At 42.6% G+C, this 24473-nt stretch overlaps 1 protein-coding gene across 3 annotated transcripts in view; it reads left to right on the plus strand.

Moving 5' to 3' along the window:
• Positions 1-24473, plus strand: part of PIP5K1B (phosphatidylinositol-4-phosphate 5-kinase type 1 beta) — a 328934-nt gene that overhangs the window by 76512 nt on the left and 227949 nt on the right. Inside the window, exon 1 of one of the 3 annotated variants that reach the window (XM_029202077.1) lies at positions 6090-6114. The exons of the other annotated variants lie outside the window; for them this stretch is intronic. The gene's annotated coding sequence lies outside the window, so the exon portion shown is untranslated. Of the gene's footprint in view, positions 1-6089; positions 6115-24473 lie in introns of those variants that run through there. 3 annotated transcript variants of the gene reach the window in all.

A 24473-nucleotide genomic window follows, 5' to 3' on the forward strand; every position in this document is an offset into this window, starting at 1 on the left:
GCTTCTTGTTCAGTACATCTTGTTCTCCTGTTTTATGGGCTTTTACCAGATCCTTTTCCCTGAAGGTTAGAGAAGCTTTTATTTCTATAAGTTTATTTTCCTATATAGGTGGTAAGTTTTAAATCAGATAAGGCTCTAAGAGTTTATATAGACAATTTAGATTATTATATTATTGCTCATGGCTTCAGTCATTACTTTATAGAATGTAAAGGCTTAGCTCATGTAAGAATTAGCCTCAAAAAAACCTTTTTAAGGTATTAGTATTGCTAATCTATAAACGTTGTGCTAGAAGCCCCAAAGCACATATCAACATTGAGTTAAGGTACAGTTTGTCATGTATAACAAACCTCTGTTGTATATTTTCCTTTATGATGTTTCTCAAAAACACAGTGTAAATGGAACATATAATTAATGGTCACCAAATCTGCAGCTGCTGGATGTCGGAACCTTTAAGCGTACTTAAAAGATTGATTGTAATCAAGAACAACCTGTATGGGATTGCCTTCCAGTGGTTCACATTTATCAGTTCAGCCGGCTACATACCTATAGCAAGAGACCACTCTTAGATATTTGGCATATAAGGGGGAAAGGGTCAAGGCTTATGAGGGAAACAGGACTGAGAATTGTTTTCTTATTGGCATGTTTTTAGATGAGTAGAAAAAGTCTGAAGATCCGAGAGAGAAATGGGAGATCGGGGGGAATAGTTGCCAAAACAACAAACCGAAGAGGATGATGTAACTGATTCTTCCTGAGTAGCATCAGTGAGTAGAAGAAAGAGTTGGTCTTGGAAAGGTTGTCTATAATTTTTTTTTCTTTTGCAACAGGAAGGAGAGTGAAAAGGCTAGGCAAAATAGCAGTAAATGCTGAACTGATTTGTGTTGCAGGAGTTTAGGGGTTTGGAGGAAGGTGTATATGAAAAGTGAAAAGAATTTGTATCTGATTGCTTCTATTTTCCAAGTTTTAAGGAGTGTAGGATGTTTGAGGGTGGGGCAGGAGTAGATTTGGAAGCTTGAATGAAGTAAAGGTTTAATGCTGCCTCTGTGAGAATCTGTAAAGGAGTAACAAGGGTGAGTAGGAGCTTTATTAGGCCACATTGGATGACAGGTTGCAGTTGGATGTCCGGTGCAAAAGAAGTAGATTGGATTGACCTAAGTTTGGGAATTGGTTAAGCGGGAACTAGGTAAAGTCAAGTGTGTGAAGCAAATAAGTATTCTGCTGAAAGCGGGGTTGAGTGATTGGCCAAGATCTTGGAGATGGTAAGAGAAGTCAGCAGCGGGTCATGGAATAGGCCGTTTTTTTCCAAGGTCTTACGTTACAGTCATCCATGACAAAGTATACAGAGAATCTGATCTCACTGCAGAACTCTCACTTTAGCAGTTTTGCCCATATTTTTCATGTCTCATTGTGTTCAGAGACTCAATCCTGAATCAGCAAGCCTTGAGTTCCATTTAGTTGATTTAAAAAAATTTTTTTTGGAGTCAGATTGCTCACTGTAGCCAAGACAGTTCTTTATGCCTTCCCTACCTTGCCATGCAAGTAAAAAGGTTTTCTTAAAAGTTGATATGACCTTTATATTAAAAAGTATATATAAAGTACTTGCTACATGTCAGGCACTCTCCTAGCTGCTAAACAAATGTGTTGTTTCATTTAATCTTCATCAGTATCCTCTGAGATTAGTGCCATATTATCCGCATTTTATGTGTCCTCACTCATCATGGAGGCACAGAGACATTAGGTACCTTGCTCAGGATTCCGAACTGGGAGGTAGTGGTTAAAAACACAGACTGTGGAGCTGGGTGGCTGAGGTAAGGGTCACTCTTGGTAAAGTCCTTACAGCGGTGCTGGGCAGTTAGTATCAACTGTCATTACTGTCCTTGTGGTGGTGGTGGTTGTCATTATTGTCACCTAGTGTGGACTTGCTAAGGAATCTTCTTCATTATCCGTGACTGATGAAACTCCCACTTTCACACTCAGTAACAGTATACTCTACCCTTCTAGGCAGCCTGTCCTTTTATAAGATGAGAGTTTTTGACGTTGGAGTCTTTCTTACACTGAGCAGACATTTTGCTCTGGAACTTACACCATTTAATTCAAGTCCAACTCTCGGGAAAATGCAGAACAAGCCTTATCTCTTTTTTAGATGATAGCCTTCCCTTCACAAATCAGAAACACTGTTCCCTCAGTAATGACCTCTTCTTACTTCTGGATTGGGGGAACCTTGAGCAATTTCTTTAGTGTACTTCCTCTGTGAAATCAGGCTATCATTGCTCGGCAGCCAGGATTTTCACAAGATTGTGATCCCTTTAAGACTGTTTGCTTTCCCTAGTAGAAAAGCAAGAGATGGTCTAATAACATGAGCCATTGCCAATAGTAATAATAATAATTAGCACTAATAGTTATTGAGTATTCAATAAGGGCCTAGACACTATTTTCCATGCTTTGATTGCAATGAGTTTATTTAATCCTCATGACAACCCTGTGAGGTAAATGCAATTATTATTATTTATTCCCATTTAACAGATGAGGACACCAAATACATTTTCTCAAGTCTCTGTTACTTTCTATTATTTCTTTTTCCGTTTGAATTTAAGTCTTTTTTGCCTTTTCCTTATGAACAGACTTCTTTGGTTTTGTTTTTTGAGATAAAGCCTATTTTCCAGCTTGCTAGGGTTGCCACTTGTTTTGAATCAAACGATACATTTACTTAAAATGATGGCTTTAGACATTATTATCATATTAGAGGAAGCAATCAGGATTGTTTTCTTTACTAATAGGTTAAAAAATATTAAAGTTAAAAAAAAAAAAATTAAAGTTGTAGAGAGGATATCATGGTTTACATATTTTAAAACTGATTTGCTATTCGAAATAAATCCCCAAACTACAAATTTTAAATTATTGTTTTAAAAAAATATGTATATATATGTATATGTTATATATGCTTTGTTGTACTTGAGTTATACAGTATCCTTGGTTGTCCTTAGATTTTCACTCCTGGGGAAACAAAAGCAAGAACCATTTGACCGCCCCCCGCCCCAAACAAACTCTGTAAGGTAAAAATGTATCATTTTTAGAGGAAAAGTAACAGCAGGATTTAAAGAGTGATCCAAAATCTTTTATTACCTAATTAACAAATTCGCCTTCTTTCTCTATAAGAAGCTCTCCCCAGAGGTTAGAGATTTAAATTCAGAACACTTGAGCAATCCCTGAGAAACTATTATTCTTCTTACCTTTACTTCATAGAAAATCACTGTTCAGCAAAAGGACCCAAAAAGGAAAACTTGCCTTTGAATGCATTTTAGAATTGGTGCTTAAACTTCAAGTTTCACAGTGTAATGTCCCTGCATTAGATATTTTGAAACACACCATTGAAAGCCACAATTTGTTCCAAAAGGTTAGTATCATTTTTGGAAGTTCAATAAATATTTTAAAATCACCTCAAAAGTGACTTTTGATTCTGCCTATAAGGGAAATGGATCTGAAAAAGAATAGATAGGTAGGTAGATAGATAGATATGTGGATAGATAGATAGAGATAACTGAATCACTGCTGTACACCTGAAACTAACACATTGTAAATCAGCTGTACTTGAATTAAAAAATAAAAATAAGGAAGTTAACCTTAGTGAAGTTAAGTGATTTACCCAAGCTCACAGAAATAGTAAGTGGATGCAAATAAAATTTGTACATAGATCTGTACCGCCCCCCCGCCCCCGCCAAAAAAGTGACTTTTGGTTCTATATGTAGCTTGTTTGTGAAAACAGTTTTATAAGAGAGGTTAGGCAGCTAACATCAAATACTCCAGTCCTGTGCATGCACAACTAAATGTACATGCACATTTGCACATACACACACCTGATCTACTTTATGAGTTTTGTTCTGTGTGCTTGGGGCCTTATTTAGCTTTACTCCCATTTTAGATTTCCCCTCATTTTCCTCTCCTCGGTCTTCTTAGGTAGGTTAGACTTTGTAAATTACACACACACACACACACAGGTACTGTTGGCGAAAGTGTTTTGTGCCTTGATTTTGCATCAAATTCCAAGTGCTGCCCTAAAAGAGAAATAGGTATTTGGTTCTCATACCTCATTTCTTTGTGCCTGATTTCTATTTTTCCTTTTTGAACTTTTGGAATAAACACTTGGGAGATGTGAAAATCACTCATTAACAAATTCTTAGGCAGTGTGACTGAAACTAGAAAGCAGAGAATGTGTAGCTTTTATTTACCTGTGAAAGTTCAGTTCTGTATCAGTGCCAGGGATAGTTCTGGTTCTTTTCCAATTGCCTACAATGGTCTTCCAAAACAAACTGACCTCTAAGGCTTGGCTAGCAAGGCAGGTTGTGAAAGAAGACAATTGAAAAAGATCTTTTGTGCCCTCGCAAAATACAATTGGTTGAGGTGACCATTCCTGTGATTCAGACGATCCCTCCCTCCTACTTTAAGGACAAAGAATGATTTCACTGTTACAATGCCTGGAGGGTTACTGGAACTCCAGAGTGACAAGTAGCTGTTGAATGTTGGTGTCTTTTGGAAAGAAAAATGCGAGGTGTTCAGGAAGGGATGGGAGTGAGGAGATGATGCATGGATTGGGTATTCCTTTTGGCACGTGAGCCCTCGGACTACCATTGTGAGCTCCCTGTTGACTAGAGAGTGACATTGATGGTGGTTTTCTTCATGAATGTTTTTTCTTTGTTCCACTTCATTTGGGATTTGGGGTTGAATCAGTATGTGTTTAAGAATGTCTTCGACCATCTTTCCCTTAATGGCCTCGTCTTTTAAGTCTTCTAAAAAATGGTAAATAATAATAACGATAATTATCTTTGATTATTATCAAAGGTTACTTTGAGTCAAGAATTAAAGTTCTTGGAGCTCTTTACCTTACCGATTTATACTAGGTTTCTAACTCAGTTAAAATTCTACACCTATCTATATATGGTCTTTCTCAAGGCCCCATTTTACCACACTGCTTGCTACCAGTATTTCTAAAATGCAAACCTGAAATTCAACTTTAATAGCTACCCCTTAACTTCAGGATTAAGTCCAATTGCGCAGTATGATAAGCTGCATATCTCCACATACCCCCTGAACCCCGGGACTCTAGCCACACGGAGCTGCCTGGGCTCCCCCAGCTTCAGGCTCCCATGTACTATCTGTGCTTTGACAAGCTGTGTCCTCTGCTGAGGACAGCACTTCCTGCCTTCTTCCTCTGCAGTCCCTACCAACCTTCTGTCCTTAACTAACCCCTTAAAAACTTAGCCGGAGGGAGCATAGCTTCTGGAAAGCTTTTCCTAATGGCCTCTGCCTCTCCAGCCCTGGTGAGTTAGATAGCTTTCTTGTGGGATCTTGTTATACCCAGGACTTCCTTCTATAAAGGCGGTTAACAGGCCGATGTGTGTTTGGGTGGTTTCTTGTTTCTTTAACCTATGTAAAAACAAAGGCTATGTCTTTTACTTCTGTTCCTAATGCCTGTGCATAGAACATGATAGTTACTCGAATTTATATTGAGTGGATGATTAATGGATGGGTAAGTGGGTGAACAAATGGCACAGACTTTTTAAGAGAAAGGAATGTAGTAAGATTTTTAGTGGACCAAGTCTAGTCACGTGGCTGGGCTCTTTATAGTTTGCTAACAGACTGGAAATTCATTTGTTAAATAATTTTGATTTGAGCACCTGCCTCACATTGGCTAGTCTCTTAGGCTACGTCAGTGTACAAAACAAACTCCCGCCCTTGTAGAGCACACATTCTGCTTACATCCTAACAGGGTGGAGGTGGAGGGACGGGTTGGCAATAAACATAATAAATAAGTAAATTACATCATATATGCCGTGAGAAATGGCAAGGAAATCAAGGTGGCTGGAGCAGAGTTATTGAAGGGAAGGATAGTTGGAGGGGCTTAGAGAGGTGGGCAGGGGTGGGAACTGCTGCCAATACAGGTGGCATAAGGTCTCGTGTGCCATTAAAGGACACTGACTTTGACTATGAGAGATGGAGAGCCAGTGCAGGGGTTTGAACGTAGAAGTGGCATGACCTATCTTAGGTTTTAAAGGAAACACCCTTGCTGTCTTGACTATGAGGAAGCAGCGGGACCAATTAGGAGGCTTTCCAACAATCCAGGTAAGAGACAATGGCGGCTTGAACAAGGGTGGTAACAGTGGAGGCGTGGAGAAGTGGTTAAATTCTAGATATATTTTGAAGGTAGAGCCAGTAGATTTTGCTGACAGATTTAAGGTGGGCATAAGGCGGGGTTGGGGCAGAGGGGAGAAGGAGAGAGAGAAACTGAAAGGATGGAGTTCCCATCAACTGAGATGTGGAAACCTGTGAGTAAGGTAGGATTTTTTGTTTCGGGTTTTTTTGTGTGTGTTTGTTTTGCTGCTGTTGTTTGGCTGGGGGGTGGGGTGGGTTGAGGATGGGAGGTATTAGGAGCTCAGTTTGGATATGTTAAGTAAACGAACCTTATTAGACATTCAGACGGAGATGTCAAGTAAGCACTTAGATTTCTGAATCTAGAGTTCAGGAAAGAAGGCTGGGCTGGAATTACATCATTGGGAGCCATCTTCCTGTGATGATAACTTAAAGAGAATACATGAGATCACCAAGGGTCATGTGAATGTGGATAAAGAACAGAAGAATAAGAACTGAACCTTGGGACACCCTATAACATTAAGAGGTCAGGAAAAGGACCCTGAGAAGGAACAACCAGGGAGGTAAGAAGACCAAGAGAGTGTGGTGTCCTAGAAACTACGGGAAGGAAACGGGGGAGAGGATAGTGTGATCAAATGTTACCAGTTGCAGCTGATCTGACAAGAGAGGATTGATTGTTGAGCCCTGGATTTAGTAACATGTAAGTTACAGGTTGCGATGGTGAGAGTCATTTCATTGGAGTGGTGGGGTGGAAGCCTGATTAGAGGAGGTTTAAGAGAAAATAGGATGAGCAGAATTGGAGACAGCCAGATGGCTGAAGAAAGAGATTGAGTTCTTCTAGATCCTTAAGGATAAAGAGGAACTAAAGTGAAAAGGTCACCCCCTCTCCCCTTCTTATGGGTAAATTGTTATTAAGCATTTCACAAGCAATACCTCTTTACATATATGTGATTATAATTTGGGGAAAACCAAGGTCAAAAGAAATTGTTTTCTTTCCTTGTTTTTCTTTTTGGCTTTTTTGTGAGGAGAAAAACCTATAGGTAAATGCTTTAACGCCAAACATGAGGAGACTGTTCGAGCAGAAGACTTACTGATTCACTTCCTTCATGAATTCATCTGGTTCATTTTATTCCCTTGTCATCTATTTCTCTTAATGGCTTTTTTTTCCACTTATAAATTGAAATTTAATTCCACACCCGTGACACAATTATTTCTGCAAGTTTGGCCCAGTTTCTTAACCCAGAGACATTTTCCTCTTCAGTGAGTACTGTGAATTTTTTTTAAAGTAGTTAATTGTCCTCTTAGGTTTTATTTAGGGACAGATTTTTTCTTTCCTTATCCCTTTTCACAATTGTTGCTGAACGGTGGGAGAGGAGAGTGCCAGTAATGATAAGAAAGAAAGAACGCTTTCCTTACTTTAAATTGCTACGATTTCATTCTAGTCATAAAATATTGTCAGGTTCCTTCTTGTGGGTTGGCCAGTCCATCCCAGTCTTTCATACAAGAGGACTCAGGGACATCCAAACCATATTTGTAGTCAGGAGGGAAGAGTGCTTTCTCCTGGACCTCCTTCTCTCTCCTGATACTGCATTTCTGCCTTTCAAGACTCCAGCCAAGTCCTGCTGACTTCATGGAGCCTTCTCTGCTTCTCCTGGCTCTAGGTAGTACTGGTTTCCTCTTCATCGCTATACCTACTGCCTGTAGCCCTTACTTTGTTGGGTTTCTTTGGGGGGGGGGGAGGGGAGTAGAGGGGGTGTAATATCATGTAATGGTTATAAAAGCACTGCATCTGCAGACTTGTAGAACTGCATTCCTGACCTAGCCCTCCCACTTCCCTGCTTCATGCAAATTAATCTTTGTGTGCCTCAGTCTTTTTACCTGTTGAATGGGAGTGGTTCCTACCTCAAAAGTCGTAAGAATTGGAGGGGAGAAGGCATGTAAAATTATTTGGCAGAAAACTAATCATTTGAAAAAATGGAAACCTGAAGAATATATATAGTATATGAAATAATCCCCTATCTTTATGGCAGATTTCCTGAAAGAAAGAGACAATGGCTTATGTATCTTTCCTAATAGCAGTGCATCTCTATAGAAAGAACTTGGGGTTTATCAGTGCTGATAGGTGGAGCTTGGGAAACATGGAGTGTTTGCTCATGGAAACCTGTGATACACATGTCATGATGTATTTCGTTGTTGCACGTTAGAGAGTATTTCAGGCTTTAGGACCTCTTCCAGACTAAAACCCTTACAAGGCACAGGCTAGGGAGGGTGATGTTGCAACTTTGGTGGTATGTGAAGTCAATACGCTTTCGTTTTAGTTTTCTTAACACTCGTGAAAGTTGCTGGGGTTTTTTGCCTCTCATTCACATTTTCACAGCCCAGAATTCAGAAATCTGCTTTAATTTTAACACAATCGATCAAATTCTGTATAATTAGGACAAGAGTTTAGATGACATTTACTTTTAAGCAACCTTTCATAAGCTGTGTATTTTAATAATGTGAAAAAAGATTAAAAAGAAACAACTAAATAGGCTAAAACAAAGCAAATTACACTTTCTAATGATAAAAGCAATACAGATTCATTTGAAACTAAAAGAATTCCAATAAGCAAAAAGAAGTACACTTCACTGAGTTGCTGCTGTTTATCTTCCCATGTATATTATAGGCTTTTTCTCTTTTTTTTTAAATTATTTTTTAAATTATTTTTGGCTGCGTCGGGTCTTCATTGCTGTGCACGGGCTTTTCTCTAGTTGCGGCGAGCAGGGGCTACTCTTCGTTGCGGTGCGCGGGCTTCTCATTGCGGTGGCTTCTCTTGTTGTGGAGCACGGGCTCTAGGCTTGTGGGCTTCAGTACTTGTGGCACGTGGGCTCAGTAGTTGTAGCTCGCGGGCTCTAGAGCGCAGGCTCAGTAGTTGTGGCGCACGGGCTTAGCTACTCTGTGGCACGTGGGATCCTCCCAGACCAGGGCTTGAACCCATGTCCCCAGGCGGATTCTTAACCACTGCGCCACCAGGGAAGTCCTATTCCAGGCTTTTTCTATGCTTAAATATGCACATGTAATTTTTACACAGAAATGGCATCTATAGTCAGCTCCACAAACTACTTTTTTCCATATAATATACAGTGAATGTTTTAAATATACTTTTGCATCATTTTGCCTTCTGTGGCTGTACCATGTTATAGGTAACCAGCTGCTTTTGGTTCTCCAGCATGTTTCTAATTTCTTCTCAGTTACAGCGTTCTGATGTACATCTGAACAACTTTTAAAATGTAAAGACCACAGAACTTTCTTGGACTTGCCAACGTCAAATAGCTGGCATGTTAATTTCAATTCCATTTTGTCCATTTCTAAAGCATTCTTTTCCAAGTCAGTTTTGAGTGATTTATTTGATGGTCATGTTTGGATCTCCCGTGTGTGACTGAAAAAAAAAAAAAAAAAAGAGCATAGTTCTCTGAAAATAATCTGTATTTCAATTTTTTTCATGAATCTAAGACAGGCTTTTCTTCATTTAATCCAAACTAGAGAGTTTTGATAATGTCTCTAGGAACATGTTGCTCTGAGGTCTTTATCTCCTCTACTAGACCTATCTGTAATTCAGGATTAGTGAGGTCTCCAGGAGGTCAGTTACTACTGTTTTGTCATTTCAGTGGAAAAAAGGCTGGAGCATTTGGAGGTGAGAAGGGGTGCGGAGATTGCATGGGTGGGTGGGTGGTGATGGAGAAGGAGGCCAGGATTAGACAGATACCTGCCCTCACAGACTTAAGGTTCCCACCCATTTTCATCTTTCACAGCTATGGCAACGTGAGAGCTCACATTTTCTAGGGTAGTCAAGATAACAAATATTGCCTCCAGCTGCCCATTGAAATGTCTCAGAAATCTTGACATTAAAATTGGCATACTTCTGTTTCATCCATCTAGAAATGATATGAAAATCCTTCATGATGTCATGTTTGTCAGTATTAGGGTTATAAAATATGGTCACCAAAGGTGTAGGTCTTAGGAGAAGGAATAATAGAGATGACTTACTCATTTTTGCAGTAAATGTCCAGTGAATACCTAGTATGCACCAGGCACTGTGCTAGGGGCCGGGGATACAAAGAGGGGTGGGCAAGTCTTTAAGCTGCTCTTGGTGGAGTACACACATAGAAATTAAAAATGGACAGTGCTTTGCTGCAATATAGACATATTTCCAAGATTCTATAAGAATACAGAGGAAGGAAATACAAAGGTGTTTACAAAAGAAGCAGGTCTTTAGCAAGTTGATATCCTCCAAAGGGAACATGAAGAGGGTCATGTAACATGTGCAAAGAACAGAGTGTATTCCAGCAATTTCCAGCCAACAAGAATTATAGTGTTCATTTAAAACAAATAATTAATTCTTAAGTTTAAAAAATTTTTTTTACTAATTTAATGTTTTCTTATTTCTCTATATTTCTGATTTTTAAAAAACCGAATTATTTATTTGTTTATTCCTTTTTAGGAAGTTATGAAATCATTTGATCCTAAAAGAGTAAATGAAATGAACTTGGCTTAATAAGGTGTTCTTGTAACTGCCTCCATCTCAATGACATTCTTCTTCTCCTGCCTTGGATTTAATAGCTTAGAAATTATGGCTGTAGATTCGTAAGGAGATCGAAAGATAGAATAGACAAAGACTATGTAGATCAAATTATCTGAGAATTTTTTCATGCTCTTAGTAATATTCCAAAGTACGATCAAGGTCACTGTGCACGGTCTTAGCATTGGAAAAGCCCTGGGCTATACATTCTGAGATTTCAAATAAAGTGGATTTATAGTGGAAAGGAACCAGAGTGTTAGACTAAATAGATACATTGTAACAGAGCCATAATGATCTTATTTAGATATTTTCCACATTAAATAAGGCATGTAGTACTGCTCTGTTATTGTCACGATTTTTTAAAATAAATGAATTTGCATCCATAGTAGTTTTTTTTTAAATTCTCTATGGAGTACCACACGTGAATAAAATAATCTGTTGGAGCCCAGATTTGAATTAAGCTTCCTCAAAGTATAATGATTCCTTCATTAGTTTTAATCTTGTTTTATAAGCAAGAATTTTTTTAAGTTTAGGAAGCCTAATTAACAACATTTTGGAGAGTGATAGTTGGGGTGAATTTCTAATATGGTTGTAACATTGTTCACTTGGTAAATATTTCTTAAGCACCTACTCTAGGCCAGACACCGACCTTTCATTGACAATTTTATCTCCGTTTTCTAAAAGACACATTAATTCCCTTGCTTCATGGAGTTTATATTATAGTGAGAGGTAACACACCAAAAAAAAAAAAGAGAAGAGGGAGGGAGGGAAAGTGAGAGAGACAAACAATGGAATCCTTGCCAATTACAATAAAGGTTAGGAAGGAAGTAAATGAGGGACTGAGAACTTGAATGATAGAGAAGCTCCTGTTGTGTACAGGCTGGTCAGGGAGAAGCGTTGCAGACCTGGAGTAGTGTGTGCAGAGCCCTTGAGCTAGAAAGAGCTTGGTGTGTTTGAGGAATTGCAGTAAGGCTAGTGGGGCCGGAGCCTAGTGAGTAAGGGGAAAAACAGCATGAGATGAGGTTGAAGAGCAGGGTAATCAGCAGATTCTACAGGGTCTTACAGGCCAAGGCCAGGAGTCTGGATTTTATTCTCAATGCAATGGGAAAGCATTAAAGGGTTTTACACAAGGGACTCACCTGAACAGATTTCCTCTTCATGATCGTTCTTGCTTGTGGAGAATGGAAGCGGGGAAACCCATGGGGAAGCTGTTGTATTCATCTAGGCAAGAGATGCCGGTTAACAGGGACCCCAAGGGGTAGCAGTAGGATGGAGAGGGGAGGATGAAGAGGGGACGGTGGTTGTGAGACATCAGCAGGACTTGGGGGGAGGGTGTGGGGAGGGGGGAGGGGGGACAGCAGGCATGATTCCTAGTTTACTGACTGGAGTAAAAAGGGGGATGGAGTGACATTGAACAAGATGGGAGATTGGAAGAGGCAGGAGTAGAGGTGTTTGAGTTCTGTTTAGGATGTATTACGTCTAATATACTTGTGAGAAGCACCAAGGGAGATGCCACATGGACATGTAAGCCCAAAGCTAAGGAAAGTGACACTCTAGCTAAAATTATATTTGAGATGACCACACTACCCATTAGAATGTTAGCTTGAATCGATTTTTTAAAAGTGCTGGGAGTGTGATTGATAATACTGAAACCCTCTCTCTGTAGTGCAAAAAAACAAAAAAAGATACAACTCAGGTAGGAATCACTTCCTCAGAGGAGCCTTCCTGGAATCCAGGTAATGTGCCCCTTCCATGTGCTCCCCTGGGCAACCTGTATCCGCCCCATCTCGGTGCTGATAACACTGTTTCCTGACTGCCAGCTGGTCCTCCTGTTTCTTAGGCAAAATCTCTTAAACCCAGGCAAGAGGGGCCCTGTTCTTGAGGGGTTTAGGTGTAAGCATTCCAAGTGTCAGAATTTTTTTTTTTTTTTTTGCGGTACGCGGGCCTCTCACTGCTGTGGCCTCTCCCGTTGCGGAGCACAGGCTCCGGACACGCAGGCTCAGCGGCCATGGCTCACGAGCCCAGCCTCTCCGCGGCATGTGGGATCCTCCCGGACCGGGGCACGAACCCTTGTCCCCTGCATCAGCAGGCGGACTCTCAACCACTGCGCCACCAGGGAAGCCCGTCAGAATATTTTGAGCTGTTGTCTCCATACCTATATCTCCTTCTTCAACCTCCCCTCGATTCCCAGACAGGAAACTTGACCCGAGTCACTGGTGTCTGTGCCCATTCCCAGTGCTCCCGAGGCTCTCTCAGTTAGCACTTGCTGCTGCCGCGCAGGTAGGTGGTCCAGAGGTATTTTAGGCTGTCACTATTCCTCTGCCTGCCTGCCTGCTGATAAGGTGAATTGAAATCGTGTGTATGGGGGAGGGGGGCTTGCTGCCTCCCTTGAACCAAGACTCAGTCGTCCTGAGCTTCTGATGGAAACTCCCCACGTAGGGCTATTCAAGGGGAAACGACAAGCCTGGGCAGCAGAGAACTTGGAATTCCAGGGAGACTTAGTGGTATTAACACTAGGAAAAGGGCACATATTTTTCCATGGATTGCTAATAATCAAAACAATGCTCGATCCTTCCTGGGTTGCATTCCTGAATTTAAACATCAGAGATTTATCCTTTTCCTTGATGTTAAGAGGGTATGTTTAGTACTGAGATACCAGCATGGTGGTGAGCTTTGAGGCAGCCTGCCAGGTGTGTGGGATTTGAAATAAATCCTAAAGCTGAAGATTGGGGATTTCCCCCCCTATTTTCAAAGCCATAGGAATTGAAATAGTTTAATAATAAGATGGAAAGTTACTCCTGTGAAGTTAATACACCGCTTGAAAAGAAATCTTTGCCAGAGGGGACTGAGTCTCATCCAACGGATAAGTGAAAGTCTAGACAGTTTTCACTTAAAGGTAAGGTTACTTTGCAGCATAGATATACACCAGTAGGGTTTGAAGATGAACAGCTCACTCCAAGAGAAGCCCAATCTCAGACTGAAGTTCACTCCTTAGAACGGCCGCTCCACAGGGTCTTCTTCTTTTGTTCTGTGACTCATGCTGTGTTGAATTCTGCTGGAATGAATGACGTAGGCTTGCCGCAGGGTATCACAGCCCAGTTCAGCCCCTGTGCCATAGAAGCAGTGAGGGGATGGAGAGCAAGGCAGTGTGTGAGCGTACCAGAAAGCAGATTAGAAGAGACGCCAAAGGAACACGGTGGGCATCTCCAGGCGGTGAGATTGCTGGCCAGTTTTATTTTCTTTGTGATTCTCTATATTTGCCCAATATTTCTATAATAGATACGAGTTGCATTTATAGCCATATATATATATATATATATATTTTTTTTTTTTTGCGTTACGCGGGCCTCTCACTGCTGTGGCCCCTCCCGCCACGGAGCACAGGCTCCGGACGCACAGGCTCAGGGGCCATGGCTCATGGGCCCAGCCGCTCCGCGGCATGTGGGATCCTCCCGGACCGGGGCACGAACCCATGTCCCCCGCGTGGGCAGGCGGACTCTCAACCACTGCACCACCAGCTAAGCCCATATAGCCATATTTTTTTAAATGTTCGAAAAGAGATCCATTTGAAGAAAATGAGATGGGGGGAGGGATAAGCTAGGAGTTAAGGATTAACAGATACACACTACTATATATAAAATAGATAAACAACAAGGACCTACTGTATAACACAGGGAACTATATTCAACTTATTGTAATAACCTGTAATGGAAAAGAATCTGAAAAGTAAGTCATGTACACCCAAAACTAACACAGCATTGTAAATCAACTATACTTCAGTTGTGTGAAATAAACCTAAAACAGGGATGGAAGGAAGGAAAGAAGGAAGGAAGGGAGAGAGGGGGGGAGGGAGGGAGGGAGAAAGAGAACTCTTGTAGAAGTATTTGGGATGCAAAATCACCGTCCTAGTTTTTCATCTTGTTTCTCACTCTGAAAACTAAACATTCATTTATTATCCAATGCTAAAAAGAAGGAAGAAGAAAACATTTATGAAGCATTGACTTAACTGAAAATAAGTAAGGACTGAAAATAAGACTTCCTTTCTGTACTCAAGATAGCTTATCTAAGAAGTGTGGCAGACATTCTTATATGTACATTCATTACACTTTCAACTTTTAAGTCCGTGTGCCAAGCACTGTGCTAGGTTCTGTGATTTACAGAGAAATACACAGAGGTTATTGCCCCGAAAGGGCTGATAGTGTAACGGAAAGAAAAGAAATTGAGAAATTGAAACTGATAATTACAGTATAATCGGTAAGTGTCACAGTAGGGGCAGGACCAGGGCACCATGGGAGCACAGAGAGGCACTGAGCCCTGACTTGGGAGGAGGAAGGGTGAATTCATAGAAGGAAACGATTGCCTTCGGTGCATCTTGAAGAATAAGAAACACCCAGCCGGGGAAGGGGTGGAGGAACAGTGGCATGTCAGGCTCTGGAGAGAGTGCAATGGAAGGAGGCAAGAGAGCACTATGGCTTCTGAGAACTGCAAGTCATCCCATATGGCAGCAACCATGCTGGGGTGGGCAGCAAGGAGAGATGAATTGAAGAGGCCAGGTCATGAGAGGTCATGTGCTGTGCTAAAGACTTTTGAGTTCCCCCCTGAAGCAGTGGGAAGCTACCACAGGATTTTGAAGAAGGAGAGTGACATAGACAGATTTGCATTATAGAAAGATTCTTCTAGCAATAGTGTGCCCCAGCAAGGCAGACTAATTAGGAGGCTGAGGCAGCAATCTGTGCAAGAAATAAAGAAGTCTCAATTAAGATAGTAATGGGGAAATGCGGAGAAAGAATCAAAGAACATCAGGGAGATTGCTTTAAAAGAATTTGATTGATGCGCTGTGGGATGAGGTTAAAAGAGGAGTCGGGATGACCCCTTGGTTTCTGGCTTGGACAACTAGATGGATGATGGCAGCATTCTCTGAGTGGGGACGAGCGTGATGAACTAGAATTTATAGTGCCCCTAAGATGCTATATAAGAACCCTGAAAGCAACTGAAGATATAGATCTGGAGCTCAAGAAAGAGATGTAGGCTCAAGAGTTATTGGGGATTATTCCAAGTAGGTGGCAGTTGAACCCCTGGGTAATGGAAGAGATTACGCAGAGGGAGTGAGAAGAAGAGAATACAGAAGACCACGAGGAACAGGAATTTCACGACGCAGCCCAAGAAGATGGAGCCTGCCAAAGAGACCAAGGTGTGTTCCGAGACGTAGGGGGAAAGCCGGCTATATCAGGAAGGGGAAACCAGGTATATGTGGAATCCTGGTTCAGGCTCACTCTCAAGCCTGCCATCCATGGAAGAAAGGGCAAAGAGCCAGTGACAAGTGGCAGAAATGCCCACACCAACTGAGTTTGCCTCTAACAAGTCTCCCTGGACATGAACGTCTGCCAACATTTCATTTGTAAAACGTCTGGCAATCTAAGTTTTCTGTTTGTTTAACTGGGCGTATTGCCTCCCCCAAGCAAAATCAGGCTTCTGTTAGTAAAGACCGTAAAGAAAGGGATTTGGGGTAGGCAAACGACAGTGTTGGCCATGTGGGGTAGCCAAGGGCGGAGGCACTGTCGATGGAGGAAGACTGGTCATCCATCAGTTCAACACAGATCTCAGAGCCCAGCGCGTGCAGGCTACTCCAAGGTCAGTGCCGTGAAGAAGTCCAGAAAGGTGACAAATGAAACTTCATGGGTGAAGTAACCAGTAGCCCACTTGTGAAGTTGGGGTGATTATGGGGGGTGGCTGGATTGCGGCTGCATCCGGAAGTGAAGGGGAAGGGGAGGAAGTCAAGGCAGGGAGCGAACACTAGTCTTCGGAGGATTTGATCTTGAGCGTAAGGGGAGTGAGAAGGTTGCAACCAGAAGAGGGCGTCAGGGTGAAGAAGACGTGTGCGGGAGGAAGGGTCTTAGGAAAGGTATCAACATGCTCATATTCCCAAGGTAAAGGGGCAGATGCGAGAAAGCGGTTGAAGGTCCAGGTCAAAGGATAACTGATGGAGGGAGGGCTCCAGACTGGGTGTGCGGGAGGGAACACAGAACATTCCTTAGCTGTGCATTAGAGAGGAGGAGAGAGCCCCAGGCTAGAGAGAAGGTTGGGGACCAGCGTGTGAGAGTTCACAGGTGGGAAAGGCAGCAAATGAAGGGACCGTTCATCCCTCTGTGAAGCAGGAGGCAAGGTGCAGAGATTGTCAGGCAGGGCACCTAAGGAAATAAGTGAAGTCTTAAAATAGGCAGTATTCGTAGAGGGGTTAGGAGCCCTTCTTTGGAACTGGACAGTCTGTATGCTCACAGCCTGGTTCTGCCACTTGACTGTGTGAATTTGGATAAGCTATTTAATCTCTCTGCACCTTAGTTTTCTCATCTGTAAAATGAGGGTAATAACAGAAGCCTGTTACTTGGAGTCGTTGAGAGAATTAAATGGCTTGATTAATGTACTTTTTTTTTTTTTTTGCGGCACGCGGGCCTCTCACTGTTGTGGCCTCTCCCGTCACGGAGCACAGGCTCTGGACGTGCAGGCTCAGCGGCCATGGCTCACGGGCCCAGCCGCTCCGCGGCATGTGGGATCTTCCCGGACCGGGGCATGAACCCGTGTCCCCTGCATCGGCAGGTGGACTCTCAACCACTGCACCACCAGGGAAGCCCTTGATTAATGTACTTTTAACTGTGCCTGGCACAGAAAAAGTGCTCCATATGTATTATCTGTACTAATTACTATTAGCAGGACTGAGAGCAAATGCAGTCTGGGGTCACACAAACACCAAAATGTAAGCAGTCGATGGAGATTCTGCGAGCACAGCCAAGGAAGCACTGTGTTCTTCTAGGATAGAAGGATAGAAGGAATCAAGGAAGTCCTCAGGGACGAAAGACACTGGACTGATGCAGAGGTCACGGAGAACAAATACTGGGCTTAGGCAAGAGGCTGTGGAAGAGCATATGCTCTCCTGAGACTTGAGAGGGGGCAGATGAGGCGCGGGGCGCGGTGTGTATGTGTAAAGGCTCCTCCCACCTCCAGGGAGGCAGAAATGCGCAGGCAGAGCAGAGCCGTGAGCCCGAGACTCTGCAGGGCCTTGAGCGCTGGGAGTCTGCCCCGTAGCCACGTGAAGTTCGGGAGCACAGCAGTGACAGCGTCCGCTGTGGCTCATGGTGCCCCTGCTGGTGCGAGTAGCTGGGGAGACCAATGATAATAATAATGCTAAATTTATGGAGTGTGTGCTCTACGCCCGGGACACCATGAATGCTTTACATGTTGGTCACTCCTCGCAGATGCCCTGCGAGAGAGATACTGTCATTTCCCCCATTTCTCAGATGCGGAGGCTGTGCAGCTGGTGAAGCCGGGCAGTCTGACTCCATCCCGTTTCCGTGACCACTTGGTTGTCACCACCTTGCCCATTAGGGCGTGACTCGGAGGAAAGGGTGGCAGGCGGAGGATGGGGTGAAGACCTCAGTTAAGCCTGTGGTAGCTTATTGATAGTGGATTTTCTGTCCTAGTCAAGGAGAGTTTGGCCATAAAGATTAGAACCTCCTGCAGAGAGCTCAGGGGAATGGTGGATGTGTTATGAAGATACAGGACTCCCCCAGAAGCCAGCTGCTAGCTAGGGAGTGTGACTAGATTCCAGGGCTGGGTGTCGGCAGGCAGTAGTAGTATCCCTGTCTGTCTGGAAACACAGAGCCTTGTCTGTGCATCATTCTATAGTCTGATCAAATGGCGAGGTTCTCAGTTTCAGTGACTCTGGCTGGCTTCTGGCTCCCCCTGACCTGAGAAGTCCAAGACCAACCCCATTTGACCACTTAGTCCCTGCGTTGTGGGAAAGTTCTCGATATGGATATAACCCAGTGGATCAGCCTGGGCCTAGTGTGGCCCCTCGGTTCATCCCGAGGCTGGGATGGAGGTGGGGAGGGTACCACACACGGGGAGACAGCTGCTCTTAGAGCTCCCACGATGGTCCACAATTAGCAAGACTTGAAATATTAGTCACCCCGACTGGCCCCCAAATTCCCCCAGGCCCTGGCAGTGCCTGGGTTCTGACCGTGTTTGCCTTGTCAGCACCACTCAGGACTCTGTCCTTTCAGTGTCGAGCTCAACCTGGCCTTCTAGGTTCTCACCACCGTGACCACTGCAGCAACTGCAGCGTTCACCCTTTCAGTCCAATCTTCCGTTCCCATTTCATCCTGTCTCCTTTTAAGCAATATTATTATTTTTAATATTATTGGCCTCCTACTCAAAAGCCTTCAGCAGGTGTTCTCTAGTTTTTCGTATCTGTGGTTGGCTCCCAAGGCCATCTAGCCCGGGACTAATCACTGTCTCCAACTTCATCCCCCACTATTAGGTCAGGACGATCTTCCTCTCTCACCAGGAGTAGTTATCCCAGATGCACCCACGGCTGTCACCCGACAGCTGCTCCATCCATTAGGGCTGCCTACTCCAGACCCTGTCACCTCCTCTTCTCTGAACAACTCCTTTAGTCTTGATTCTCCAGTTAAACTGTTGGTTTGTTGAAAACAACTCTCTGTCAGGATGTCTCAAACCTGAACACAGAACTTGGGAAATTTAATATTCAGGGACTAATAACTGATTTATGATCTCATGGCCTTGGGTTTTTGGGGTCAAGTTTTTTTTTTTTTAATTTTTAATTGCATTTTTTAGAACATTCCATGTAAGTCCTCTGACTGTGATAATTGAATACCTGTTAGAAGCAAAGCCAAGTAAAAGGTATTAGCTCCTAATCCTGTTAAAGACTTGCCCATTATTTCTGTGCTTTTGTTTTGGCTTCTCTTTTAAGCACCTTGACAACAGGGACCATCTTACTCATTGTCATTTCCCCCCAAAGTACCTACCATAGAAGTGCTGGAATCAATGTTTGGGTAAATGAATACTCTTCCGGGTGAAAGTGTGTCATAAGTGGTCATCTCACCGCTGTTTTCCCTCTATCTAGACTTTTATATTTGTGCCTCGTTTGAAACTTCTCTTATTACTTGTTGACTATTAAGGTTATTAGCCTAGAACTCTAGAAAATTTTTCTCCTGCTCAGAGTCTCCTCTCTTCGGAGCGTTTGCCATTCCCTTGAGCAGTGCGTTTCTTTTAGGGTCCTATCTACCCCCATCTCTGTCCTTTCAGATTTCCCCTCAGACACACAGCCCACAAACACTGGCCAAAAGAAAGTGCTTTGGGGTAAACTACTATCTGTCCCTTGTTTGGGGGGCATGTAGGAGATCTGTGTTGCTCTGGCTTTCTTTAAAGAAGACGAAATAAGCCCAGAAATACCCTGAACACTGCTGCAGGAGCAAAACCAAATCGATTTTGGTTATTTTGTTTGGACTACTTCTTTTTACCAGCCATGACTGCATTCATTCGCATATGGTTTACACAATTATTATTATTGGAATAACTGAATAATTACTGAGGCATATACTCTTGGGTGGAAAAAAAGAGGAAAATAGGTTAGAAATAAAATGTGGAAAGGAAACATCATCTGGTAAATAAAAAATGAGAAAGTTTACAGTGTAGTAAGAATATAATGTTGTGAAGTCTACCCAATATCAAATGTCTAGTAAAACCGGGGAAAGAAAAAATGTAAGCATTATATAGAGGTAGAAAGTCCAACTATGTGCAATTCTTAGTGACGGTCCCAGATGTCTCTGGGAAGAGACAAAAAAGTGACGATGTTTGTGAAGTCTTCATAGAGGCTTTTCCTTGTGCCAAATGGAAGCCCAGGTGTCATGACCATGTATGAATTTACTCTCCTGACTTTTCAGCTCTTTCCCCAACCCTCTTACCCTACCCCCAAACACACACAAACACACAGTAGGTCTTTGTGTATTTAACATGAAAACCAGGGCAGGAGAAGATTGTACAGTAATGGTGTTTTCCTGAAAGGGTGTGAGTTGCACTGGTCTGGAACCAACACACCCGTCACAGCTGTTTCCATGGGCTACTTTCTTCTGTCTAATGTTTGCAGTGAAGGCTTGGTTTGAAAAGACGTATGAATTCTTTTCGCACAACCTTTGTTGGGAAAATGAATTACGAGTGGTTCATTTTATGCTGAGCCTTTTGTCATCGCCATTTATAGCTATTCTGTTTATTCACTTGGTGAGAGCCATTCTGAGAGTTGATGAGTGTGTTTCGAGACTATAAGAGCCCTGCAATTTGTTTTGATTGGTCTCCATTTGGATTCATAGCGAGCAGGTGCCACCGTTTGGAATTGGTTTTGGCAGCAGCTTGGTTATATAAATATTAGATACATGAAACGAAACCTCATTTAAATTATTTTCATCAGTGGGAATAGGGGAGCATTACACTGAATATAAGCACCGCGGTTTTATTTTTACAGCTTCTGAGCTTACAAATGTGTAACATACCATATGTCTGAACATATGTGTGTATAGGTGGCCTCCTTTGTGCAGATACTCAACATGCAGATCTTTTGCATTTCTTTGAGAGTTTATGCAAATATTCTAAAGAAAGAAATGTGAGCCTATGATTTCTTAATAAAACAGAAAAGTTTTCCCATTTGAAAAATATAGGTATTTCTACTTTGGAAAATCTGTCAAGGATTGTTTTCAGTTTGGTGTATTCTTGTTGCTAATATTTAAGCCTTGGAAAATAACCTATCACATTTTTAAGCCTTTGGTTTTTCCTGTCTGTTCTCTTATTGTTGTTGTTTGTTGCCAAAGCCACATTAGAAGAGTATCAAACCCCTTCCAAGTGCACGGGAAGGACTACAATACTTCTTACCTCCCCAGCAAAACTACTTACAAGGCTGACATTTTCGTCAGAATGACTTTCTAGGTTTTCATGAAAACCATATACATTATTTACAAATTTATTTTTATTTAGGCAAGGGACTGAACAGGGATTTGTGATCATAGGTGGAATGAGCAATCTGGATGTCTGTCTGTAACCCTATAAGTAACATCCTAAGCCTACTTCTGGGTATATTCTTAAAATGCCAGATTCAAGATCTCAGAGAACACGCCGGAAAATGTGTTAAATATGCTTCATCCTGCTGGGGCTTTCTTTAAGCTGCCATGGCACCTGGCATCTTCCTCACCCTCTACATCTCAACCTTGTGTCCCCCCAGAAACTGCTCAGTTTCAGTGTTCCTCATAAATGAAGCTTTCCATGGTCCCTACAGGCTGACTTTGGGCAGCTCTTTCTCCAAGAACCCTAGTAAAGCACGTGGCATGTTGTATTGTACCTGTCCCCATGTCTGTCTCTTCTGCTGATGTGACTTCTTTGAGGACGAGAATCTGTTTCTGTCTTTATGGCTCCAGGGCCAAGCTCATAGACTGACATGTACTATTCAATGATGTTGATGAATGCATGAAAAAGTGAATTAATTTGCTGGCAGATAAAATGAACTCAGAAGAGCATAATCTAAACAGAAATGATTAACATTAACAGGCAGACATGAGCAAGGCCCAAATTGTGTTTTAATTGCTTTCTCTATTGGGAAATGATCTAGGAAATGTTACCATAGATAGCCTGAATGGCGTGAAAACACTTGAATATGGCTAACTTGTGGAAGATCAATTCCCATAGGGCAGGTTGTACTCATGATGATCAAATGATTAGTGAGTCTCCTCATTCCAAAGAGGATCTGAGGGGAGGCTCTACCCAAGAAAGTTGGCGATGGCACCAAACCAGAATCGCCATGTAACAGAGTCAGCAGGATTCGTGATAGAAAAGAAGTGGATAGGACCCAAGGTCATAGAGAATCAGTAGAAGAGATGGACCGAAAACCAAAGCCTTCAGAGGCCTCTTGCACTGTTCTTCCCATTAGTCCTTGTTGCGTTGCTTTATTGGTGTTTAATGAAGAGGTTGTTTTTATGGGAACATCAGTAAGGACTCATGGCTAGTGCCCCTCGCCTCTTGTATCTATAGGTTGGCTTACTTAGTTGGGTAATTTGGTAATTAGTCATTTCCCCCCTCATTTGGCCTTGCATGAGGAGCAAACTCATCTGTGGCAAATTAAAATACTGACTTCGATGGCCTTAGCTGGGAAATTAGAGGTTGAAAGGGTTACACTTGACTAACTCGAAAATGGCCCCCAAGTATAATATATCTAAAAGCTTCGGTAACTGTAGAGCTTTTGTTTTTGTTTTTAACACCTTTATTGGAGTATAATTGCTTTACAATGGTGTGTTAGTTTCTGCTTTATAACAAGGTGAATCAGCTATACATATACATACATCCCCATATCTCCTCCCTCTTGCGTCTCCCTCCCACCCTCCCTATCCCACCCCTCTAGGTGGTCACCCCTCTAGATCAGCACCGAGCTGATCTCCCTGTGCTACGCGGCTGCTTCCCACTAGCTATCTATTTTATGTTTGGTAGTGTATATATGTCCATGCCACTCTCTCACTTCATCCCAGCTTACCCTTCCCCCTCCCCATGTCCTCAAGTCCATTCTTTAACTGTAGAGTTTTAAAAAGCTCCCCTACCACCTTGTAAACTCAGAAATGCCCTCCAGGTTGAGACTCATTGATGTCGAACAAGTTTTACAGGAAATAGTTATGTAAATTAATGTTGTCAGCTAACCTCCTGATTGCATTTACAAATTGAAAAATGCAATGCAATATTTAGTAGACAGTCTTCCAACATTTTGTCAAATAACTAGGAGGGAGAGTGTGGTATGGTAGAATGAGCAGTAGATTTGAAGTCAGACAGCTCTGGATCAAGTCTCAACCCCACCACCTCTTGACTTGACCCCAGGCAAATTGTCCCAAGTCACAGTCTCACTCCTACGCTTAATGAAGAGGCTGCAGTAGACCCTGGCTGCTTTGTAGTGATCTATTTAAGCTCTTTGGAAATCCCCAGAGTCAAAAAAATAGAAATGTTTGTACCAGCTCCTAGCCTGCCTCCCAATCCACATTTTCTTTGGGAACCATGTATCTTGTGCATATCATTAGCTCATATCTGCTTTCCCACATTCATATTTTTATCTCATTTTTGTATCTCATTCTGTAGCCCGTCACTGGCCTGTTTGTCTCAAAGCCATTCCTCACTCTTCTCCTGTTCTGTGTCACAGGGCAGGCATTCCTAAAGGATACATTTCTCGGGCTCCCTGTGTCACATGGTTTTCAGTAGGCTGGCCCATGGGAGCCATAGACAGGGATTGCTGGGTGGAGGGGCTGAGGGAGAATCTAGAGTGTATCCCCCTCTCTGTGCCCTGGGTAGTATCTGCAACAGTGACTGTCTTCACCATGCCTCCAAATATACCCCCTCCTTCTGTAGTTCCAACTTCTTCCAGTTCACCTTCGCCATGATGTTCCGCAGATCCCTCCGACTTTTGAGGTCTGGTAACAGCCCTTCCCTTGGTGTGCCCCTAGCCCTTGGGGTGCCGATGTTAGTCTCTGCATTTCATCACCATCTTTTGCTTAGCTTTTTAACTCACCCGTCACTTTTATAACTAATTCCATGTCTTAAATTCTCTTTCTTTAACATGCCCAGAATAGGTTCTGTGTTCCCTCCTGGACCCTAACATCTCTCTTGAAGTGATAAAACATATTTATTGCCTCTACTGCTTAGAGTAGCTTAGATGAACCCAAGGCCTTGAAGCATACTGAAAAAACTGGTTCCCCAGACCCACCATGCAGAGGCAGTGATTTAGTTGTTTTGGTGCATGGCCTGAGAACCTGAATTTTCAGAAAGCTCCCCAGGGGTTCTGATGCTCAGCATTGGTAAAGAGAACAGCAAACCAGGCTGAGATGGAGGGGTTTGGGAGTTGCTATATTTCTTCACCACTAAGGGCTTCACTTCTGCAAACCAGCCTCACAGCGAGAGCCTC

The sequence above is a fragment of the Monodon monoceros genome, unplaced genomic scaffold, assembly GCF_005190385.1.
Source record: "Monodon monoceros isolate NGI ecotype Baffin Bay Population unplaced genomic scaffold, NGI_Narwhal_1 Super_Scaffold_5, whole genome shotgun sequence".
Classification (NCBI taxonomy): domain Eukaryota; kingdom Metazoa; phylum Chordata; class Mammalia; order Artiodactyla; family Monodontidae; genus Monodon; species Monodon monoceros.